General features: G+C 56.8%; 1 long non-coding RNA gene across 1 annotated transcript; it reads left to right on the forward strand.

Moving 5' to 3' along the window:
* The first annotated feature begins 1,668 nt into the window (after positions 1-1,668).
* LOC140645861 (uncharacterized) lies at positions 1,669-2,521 on the forward strand. The gene is made up of 3 exons (XR_012040050.1): positions 1,669-1,772; positions 1,979-2,038; positions 2,328-2,521. It is a non-coding gene; the product is annotated as an uncharacterized lncRNA (long non-coding RNA).
* The last annotated feature ends 6,692 nt before the right edge of the window (positions 2,522-9,213 follow it).

Genomic DNA, 9,213 nt, shown 5'->3' on the forward strand with positions numbered 1-9,213 from the left:
ACAGAGGCGATTTGGCGACGGAGCTATTTAGCCCGTCGCGGTTTATCCCAAATTTGCATCTATTGGACGGGGAGAGGGAGAGAGAAGCGAGAAAAGGGAAGGAAAAGAGGGGAGGGGAGAGAAAGAAAAAGTATCCCCGCCCTCGGATCCCACGATGACGATGACGGACGCGGCGATCCTCCAGTGGCGGGCGCGCGCGTGGTTCCTTGGATGTCTTTTCTCCGCTAATCCCCGCCTCCAGCCACGCCCCGTCGGGACTTACACGCTTCTTGTTCTAGAAAGTTCTCAATCTTCTGCGCAGGCGCTGGGGGCGGTGGCGAGGGCTCTCTCGGGCGGTCGCAAGCCCCTTCCTCAGATCAACCTTGTGCCATCTCTCGCCGTGCACGGTTGGGTGCGGCGGAACCCGGAACTCCGCCGCGCTCTCCGCGTCCCGCACGTCCCGCTCTCCGCCGCCCCGCCGTGCAAATGGCTCCTCGCCTCGCCGCAACGTTTGAGACGTCAGCCACGCTAACGCCCTTGCTCACCGTGGGCGGGGAGCGGCTGTCGCTGAAGTCTCCCTGTCCTCCTCCCTACCAGGAGTCCAGCCAGGTGCGGGAGCTCTCCATCAGCCTCTTCAAAGATGTGATGAAGACTGTGGTGGAGAGAAGCAAGAAAAAGATGAAGAAGAAAGTGCAGAGGGTCCTGCTCCCGCTGTTCATCCGTATGAACGACCAGAACAAGAGCGTGGCCAAGGTGCAATGACGAGTGACCGGTGTCGCGGGGAAGGGCGTGCTGACACCATGGGGGTGGCCCAGGCATAAGGGGCAAGGGCTGCTGGACGTCAGAGTCTGGGAATGTGTGTCACCTCAGGGTCCCACTGCTCCCCTCTTCCCTGCCCTGGTCCCACCACTGCCTTCCTCCTTCCCCCCTGCTCCATTCCCCCCTGGAGAATGGTGGGAAGGGAGATGCAGCCGGCGCTGGACTGGCCTTGCATCCCGGGATCACAGCTCTGCCCACCCAGAGCCTGGGTGTGAAGGAGCTGGCCCAGTTCAGAGTCTGTGCCCCGCTGCCTCTTCCCATAAGGGGCTGGGAACGGCTCGGAGCCTGGCCGAGAGGAGGAGGATGCCAGGTCTCCTTCCCTGGGCTGTGGTGCCATCTCCCAACCTCTGCTTCTCTGCAGGCCTCTGGGGACACCCTGCTCGCCTGTGCAGAGTTCCTGCAGTGGAGGAAGCTCAGCTGCCTGGCCAAGACGAGACAGACAGAGCTGATTGGAGAGTGCTTGGTGAGGACAACCCCCGAGCCCCAGGGCCGGGCTGGACCAGGGCTGCCCCACGTGCCCGTGGGGAGGGCTGTGTGGCTGTCCCTGGCCTGCCCTGCTCCAGCCCGCAGCCCAGAGCCTGGAGCTGCATCCTCCTTCCCTGCCCTCAAGCACGGAGCCCCCAAGGACTCTTCTCCAGGCCCCTCTCCCCTCCCTGCCCCCAGGGTGCTAAACAAGGTCCTGGCACGTGTGAGCCCTGGCAGTGGGACAGCGGGGTCTCAGCACAGCCAGGCCCCCTGTGCCTGCGGCTCTCTCTGAGCCTCAGCCCCACAGGGCTCCGGGATGGGAGGGAAGGAGGGCACTGGTAGGAGGGACTGGTCTGGGTGGCTGGGGAGGGCCTATACCAGCCCTGTGCCCTTGTGCTCTCTCCAGGTACTGCACGACAGGAGCAGGGTGGAAGAATATGTGTGTCAGAGCCTGCCGTACCTGAAGGACGCTCAGGCCAGCTTGCGAGAGGCGGCCATCAGGTTCATCGGTGAGCCACAGCCCCTGGGGTCCCTCTTCTGGCAGCCTGGCCCCAGTCCCCACCACTGCACTGGCAGCAAGGGGCAGCCCTGTGGCTTCCCTGGGGTCAGCCCCACTGAGGGGGGGGCGGGTGTGCGGCCGCGCTGGCAGGCCCAGGGGCCGTGCTGCTGGGAGCGTGCTGGGGAGCAGGAGGTCTGACGGGAGCTCTGTGCCTAGGGCTGGCCGCACGGCACCTGAGGAACCTAAGGAGGGAGAAGCTGTGGGATATCTGCAACGGTGAGTAGGGGCAGTGCTGTGCTGGCCGGGGCTGGTGGGGCAGGGGACAGAGGCTGGGCAGGGTGCTGCCATGCCTGGCCCTGCTCCAGGAAGAGGCTTCAGGGGCCGGGGAACATGTCAGGGGCACACGGGGCATTCCTGAGCAGCAGCTTCCAGCTGGTCTGTTTGTCTCCCCTGCTCCTCCTGGCCAGGGACAGAGATGGGTGGGGCTGGCATGGTCTGGAGGGGACTCCCAGGGGTCTCTGCAGGCAGTGGGGGTTCACGGCTGCTTTGCTTCCTTCTGTTGCAGCCATCCTGCCCTTGGGGAAAGACCCCGAACTCTCCATCAGCTCCCTGGCAGCTAAGGCCATCTACGTCCTGACATCTCGGGACCTAACATCAAGATGGAGCCTGCGGTGGCTGTGCTGCTGGCTCTGCTGAGCCTTGGGGAAGTGAAATCGTACCCCTGCAAAAGGGCCGTATTCGAATGATTTTTGTTTTTAAATAAAGCAGAAACAAAAAGCCCCGTCCCGTGGTGTCCTTCCCATGGGGACCACCCTGCGTGTGCTGAGCAGACAGTGTCATTCCCGGCCTCTGCCGCTGCCTGCAGGACAGCACAGCCGGACCCAGGGTGTCCTTGCACCACAGGCCCAGCTGCCCCGCCAGACCACAGCCCCGGAGGGGAGGAGGAGAGAAGCTTTAGCCCAGCCTGCCCCTCCGGAAACACCTCGGGGCACGAAAAGGCACCCGCGCTCTGCCAAGCGGGCGAGTCGTCATTTGTCCCGGCACCAAAGTCCTAGCCCAGCCTTTCAGTGCCCAAAGCTCCTGTTTTGGGGCCAAAATCATCATTTTTGGGGTCCCAGGCTGTCTTTTCTGACCCAGAGCCTTTCCTTAGGGCCCACCGTTTCATTGGAGGGTCTGAACCCTACAGGCAGAGCTGGTCGCCTGGCAACGTCCGCCCAGAAGCCTATGGGGAGTCGGTGGACCCAGGACAGCCAATCGCCTCTGAGGGGGTGGGGCAAGGCATGTGATTGACTGTAATGAGGCAGCCAATCAGAGGAAGGCTCATCTAAGGGGAGGGCGGACTCAAACCAGGGAAGAGTCACAGCCCAGGCAGCCAATCGGAGGTCATGAGCTCAGGTGCAGGGCGGGCACAGCAGCACAGCAGCCTGACCACCTGGGGGCCAATCAGAGGCAGCATCACCTCAGGGGAGGAGACTGACAGCCCTCCCGACCTATGCCGGCAAAGACCGATGGGAGAAGGCGGTGGGCTCTGCCGCGGCCAGGCTGAGCGTCAACATGGCGCATGTGGGGCCTGCCCCGAGGCTGAGCAGCCCCCGGCCCAGGCCCGGGGACCCTCTTCCCCCCTTCCACCCCTCCCCCCTCTCTCCCCTCTCTCCCCTCTCTCCCCTCTCTCCCCTCCCCCCCCGCCCCAGCCGCCCCCATGTTCCTGAACCCCCCGTCTGCATGGGAGCTGCTGGCTCACAGAGTCAGTATCCCGTGGCCGTGCCACTAGACAGCAGCCATGGGCCACAGGGCTTCTTGCCACCATTGCTGCTGGAATCCATCTGGCGGTGATGAGGACGTGATGGTGAGGGCACTGGGATGGTGGTGGGGTGTATGAGGATGGGTGGGGGCTGATGCTTGCCATGGGGCTACCCGCCATCACCTCACCCACATCCCCTCCCCGCAGCCCAAGGGCCCTGCAGCAGCCTGCAGGGTGGTGAGGAAGGGGAGGACGTGGCCACCATGCAGCGTCTCCTCCCTAAGATAGTGGGTTGAGTAGGGGGGGATGGTGGGGCTGGGGTCTTTCCCTGAAAGCAGGGGAGGTTCCTTTCTTCTCAGTTCCTTTCTCCTTTAATTGCGTGCCTACACTGTTCCTTTTTTCCAATTTTTGTTTCTCCCTGCTTGCCCCCAGTTCCATTCTCCATTAAAGGTGATGATTTGGCTTTCTGGACAGATCTCAGGGTAGGTCGATACAGGCTATGAGTATAGACTGGTCTGTCCCTTCAGAGCTGTAGGCTACAGACTGGATAGACAGGGGCTACAAGTAGAGTTACTATTACTACAAGTAAGCAGCAGGTCCTCTTAGGAGAAGCCGATATGGAGTCTTTCAAAAGGGTGTTTGTAACTGCTGTGAACTGGGGCCTTGTGACAGTGACGGTAAGGTCATCAGCCTGCAGCTCTGCAGCAGGTAAAACTACCACTGAAAGAGTTTTGATGGCGGATGCTGCTGTGTGTCTTTCATTTTGAGTACTCATGTCATGGAGCTAGAATTATTTCTTTGCAATTAAGTGAGGGGGATCTTCCTGCACTGGTCTTCTCTTTCAGGAGCCCCTCCTGCCATCCTTTGTCATCCAGAGCTTTCCCCTCTGCTCCTGAGAGGAGCGATGGCCGAAATGGGGAACGAATCCTGTGAGTAATGGCTTCACCAGCCGCTATGATTTTGTGAATGCCCAAAGGCAACGGACGTGGCTGGTGCTCCATCCCTGAATGTTGATGTGCTGGCAACCTAGAGTGACTTCTGGGGTGTTTCCTGATAGCACCCAGACTTACCCAGCTGTTTTCTGTTTGACACAGACCTGAAAAATGCCTTAAAAATATCTGGTGGGAACACAAGAGAGCTTGGTGGTGGGTGGGAAGTGGAAGGGACTGTGTCCTTCTGGGGAGGCCATGGCAGCGGTGTCCCTGTAGGTGCTGGCTTTAAGCTGGCCAAGCACGCATTATCCTCTCTGCACCCTTGACGTCCTCTCATCCCTCTTCCTTTTGCCCTCCCTCAATACCCGTCTGAGTCCTGGGCTGGTGGGTTGTATTGTATTCATTACGGGTGACCCTGCGCACCATCGGTAGCTGAACTGTGCGGTGCCACAGAGAGGTAGCTCTTGATGGCCCCGGGAATCCCTGGGCAATGAGGGAAATGTTGGAAGTTGTTTCTCCTTCCTGGTGGGAGCATGCACCGGGGCTTTGTTGTCCGAGAAGCCAGTGGGGAGTGCTCCTGGCTGGACGCAGCTCCCTTGGCAGATGCTTGTGCTCCTCTCTCGGCCCCCAGCTCTGATTCGTGCCTTTCCCCCCAGCCAGGCTGTGCTGCCGGCTCTTGGGAAATGGGGGTGCAGAGGGTGGATGGTTTTCCCACAGCCAGGAAGTTCCCGTCAGCCCGTCAGGGATGTTTTCTTGCAGTTACAGGTTTTAAAACAACCCAGGGAAGATTTTTTCCAAGGAAACTTGACCCAGGAAAGTGCAGGGTTGAGTTCTGATTGCTCGCTGCATGGATTGTGCCTGTCCTCAGCCAGGCACACAGTAGCTTTTGGATGAGGAATGGGGCTATTCCAGGCTGAAGTGAGCAATCAGGATCCCAGGTCTGTTTTGTTTAAGGCAATCAGGTGGAAATGTGCGTTTGGAGCCTTCATGGTCACTTAACGTTTGGATTTCAGTGCTGTCCTCTAATCTGAATCTTGCAGTGATTTTATTGTGGCATAAAAATTAAATGGGGAAAGCAGATCTTCCTCACCCACAGACACAGCTTCCCCTCAGCTCAAGGTGAACAAACAGAATCTCTGAGCGTGCGTTGTTTTATTTAAATGTGTATCAGATATGCAGCATCAGGGGAGTTGCGTACAGCGAATGGTGGCAGGTGCCTGGGGCTTGACCAGCGTCACCTGGAAGGGGAAAAGGAGGAAAAGGTGACCATGGGGCCTTGTTCTCAGTTGGTCTGGGTCCCCGTTGCCCTGCATGCCTCCTGAACCAAACGCCGATTCTGGCCAGTCACTCTGTGTCTCTCTGTGTCCCCTTTTGGTCAGGGCTGGGTGTGGGTGCAGTGGAGGTTCAGCGTCCTGAGCGAGCAGACTTGTCTTCAGCCATGGCCGTCTGTCCGAACGAGGGTGCTGATGTGCACTGGCCATTCCTCGTTGCGCACTGCTGGTGTGTGCCGTGCAGCTTTCAGCTCGCTGCAGCTATGCCCGTGACACGCTTATTGGAAAGCTCATGTATTAGCAGAGCATTCGAAATGTCCTGGTGCTGTTAGTCATGGGCTTTTTTTGCTGTCTTGGGGGAGGAATGTGAAGAAGAGAGCAAACTAGTTTAGGAATAGCTAAAATACCTGCCTCAGGTTTTATGAGAAGACTAAACCAAGTGACCAGACCCATGCCCTGTGCCTGAATTGTTGCCATTTTAACATCAGGATCTTTTAAAGATCCCTAGAAGCACCTCAACTTATTAGGGAAGGAAAAAAATAAAAAATCTTCTTTCTCCTTGGATCAGGGACTTTCCGAGTGTTTTTGGACACAGGGGCGTCTTGTGCCAGTGACAGTCACAGTGGCTGACCCTGTGTTGTCCTGTCCTCCTGCAGGGTGGTGTGTGTTTGTGTAATGACAGGAGCTTTGGAGGTTCTCAGGAGTAATTACAGAATAATAGTATGATTGTACTGCAGTAGTCTGAGGATTTGAGGGAAACAAAGATTTGGGGAGGAAAGGATACGTTTAATTAGCAGTTAGACTTTTCACAACACAGCCTTTGTGGGTGACTGACAAGATGATCATGGAGGTGGTGGCTGAGACTCTGTAATGGAAATTCTTTTGTTCTGCAATTGAGCCCAAATCGCCCTTTAACAGTCTTAGTCCGACTGCTGAATCTGGAAGTATGCGTTTTCTTTTCCCAAAACAGGAGATAATTCAGTTGGAGGGAGAGCCTGCTTGAAAGTTGTACTAGTTTTGGGACAGCGGCCAGCTGGGGCCTGGGGCCCTAGGGAGTGGGGGCTGTTTATGCCCCGTGCCCTTGGCCTGGTGCTCACAGCTGGGAATGGGCTTTCCAAAACCCTGCTGGAAGGAGCCAGGTGTGCCCAGCCCTGGCACGGCCTCAGGGTCTGCTGCCAAGCTGCCTTGAAATCAGCTCTTCGCAGCAGGACGTTGCCCAGGAGTAACTTTGAGTGTTGCTGTTGTCCTTCAGGAAGCATGGCACACAGCAAGCACAGCAGAGCTGCGCCTGTGCCAGGAGAAGACTTTACTGAGAGCCGGGGCTGATGGTGACAGTTCCAGCAGGTGTCCAGCTCAGGAAGATGCAGGTAAGATGGCAGAGAGGGGACACGGACAGGCTGTGACTTCTCTTGCAGGAACAAGATTTAACGGCAGAAGGGAAGCAGGATGAAGGGCCCTTTTAATTAAAAAGTGCATCAGACAGCTGTCGCAGTCAGGATGAGAGCAGAGGGAGCAGAGAAGGAGATGCAGTTGACGTGGCTGGGACAATGGTTCCGAGGTAGCAAATGCCACACAAACAGAGGGACAGGCAGAGGCATTGGGAGGTGGTGGAGTGGGTGTGAAAGGTGCCTGGGAGAGAGGAGAGCAGGGGGAGATGGGAGACAGAGATGGAGACGGAGGGGAAAAAGGCGTGGTGTTGGGAGTGAGGACGCTCCTTCTGCGCAGGTGGTTGTGAGGTCAGAGGTGTGTGAGGAGCTGATAGGCCAGGAGCAGGCCCCTGGCTTATGCATGTGCTTGTGAGGTCACTGGTGTCTGAGGAGCTGATAGGGCAGGAGCAGGCAGGTGTGAGCAGCCATAAAGGTGACTGGGTAGAAGGGGAAGTGACTGAGCAGAAGAATGTTCTTGTGAGCCCCGGAGCTGTGAGCCTGGCGACCGGAAGCATCCTTGAAACTGCAGGTGGCCGCTTTGCAGCACAGCGAGGTACCGAGAACCCAGACACCTCCAGGTCATCTCTGAAGTGAGGCTCTTTACGGTATTGTTCCACATTTGGGCTGTCTTTTGGAGGCAGTTTGGTTTATCAGCCAAGCCGTTGATCGGCTGGATCCCCGCGGGATTGGTTTGTCCTCCCCTCTGGGATGCTTTGGCTCTTTCTGAAATCTGTCTCCTTCACTTTATACCAGTATTATATCTCCATATAGGCAGTCTCTCATCAGTAGATCTGCTGCTGTTTTGAGAAGTTCCCTCCCTCATAAGTTTGTAGTTACCTGCAGTAGTATACACCTACTTCGTTGTTGCTGTTCTATCGACTCTTGCTGAAAGACTGGTTGTTGCGATACGATTGATGGCTGCTCTTCTGGACTGCTGCCATACTACTGATTGATCCTCTCTCATGGATTGCTGATAGAAATGGGAAGCAGGTCCATGGCCTGTAGCTCCCCACGGCTCCTGCCAGGCATCCCCAAAGTGTTCTGTCCTGCTGTGGAGGGAGCTGAAGTCCTGGGTAGCAGCCCCAGACTCCACCACGGGAGATACCCAAAGAGTTTGGTGTATGTTAGCGGCAGGTCCTTACCCCATAGCTCTGTGGAAGTCCTCCGAGGAATTTTGTGGATTCTTTTGGTTTCCTGTGGTGGCAAGTGCATTCCCAGGTAGCAGCTCCACAATCTTCTCAGGTAGCTACCCAAGGAGCATTGTGTATGTTGGGGGCAGGTCCATTCCTCTTTTTGCATCAGGACTTCTCCCATACATCTGCTGGAGCATTTTCTTTTTCTTTACAGACAGCTAAAGTCCCAGGTAGCAGCACCACCATTTTCCTAGTTAGTTAGTTGAAGAGTTTCCTTTGTGTTGGAGGCAGGTCCATGCCCAGTAGCTCCTTAGGAATCCTCCGAGGAATCTGCAGAATGTTTTGGCCTCCCAGCTGGAGACAGCTGAATCTCGCAGGGATCCATCCCAGAGTTTTCCAAGGTGGCTACCCAAGGTGTTTTGTGTATGCTGCAGTCAGGTCCATGCCCGGTAGCTCTCTGGGGCTCCTCCAAGACATCTCCAGGAGCATAGGGGTTTTATCTTCAGACAGGTGAATTCCCTGTAGGCAGCCCCAGATGATTCTAGAGTCGCTACCCAACAAGCATTGTGTATGCTCCTTTGGACTCCTCCCAGGTAGCTGTGGAATGTTTTGCCCTGCCCTGGAGACAGTGGAATTTCAAAGGTAGCAGCCCCAGACTCCTCCAAGGAATCCACCCAAGGAGTTTTACCAATGTTGGAGGCAGGCCCATGCTCTGTACCTTGCTGGGTCTCCTCCAAGGCAGCTTGGGAGTGTTTTGATGTTCCCTGCAAATGGCTGAATTTCCTGGCTGGCAGCCACAGACTCTTCCTTGATAGTTACGTGAAAAGTTTTCTTCCTGTAGGACTCAGGTGCATGCCCGGTTGCTCCATGGGACTCCTCCCAGGCATCTGCAAGAGTGTTTTGGCCTTTTCAGGAGATGGAGGAATTCCCAGGTAGCAGCCCCTGTC

The sequence above is a fragment of the Ciconia boyciana genome, unplaced genomic scaffold (genome assembly GCF_034638445.1).
Source record: "Ciconia boyciana unplaced genomic scaffold, ASM3463844v1 HiC_scaffold_39, whole genome shotgun sequence".
NCBI classification, from domain to species: domain Eukaryota; kingdom Metazoa; phylum Chordata; class Aves; order Ciconiiformes; family Ciconiidae; genus Ciconia; species Ciconia boyciana.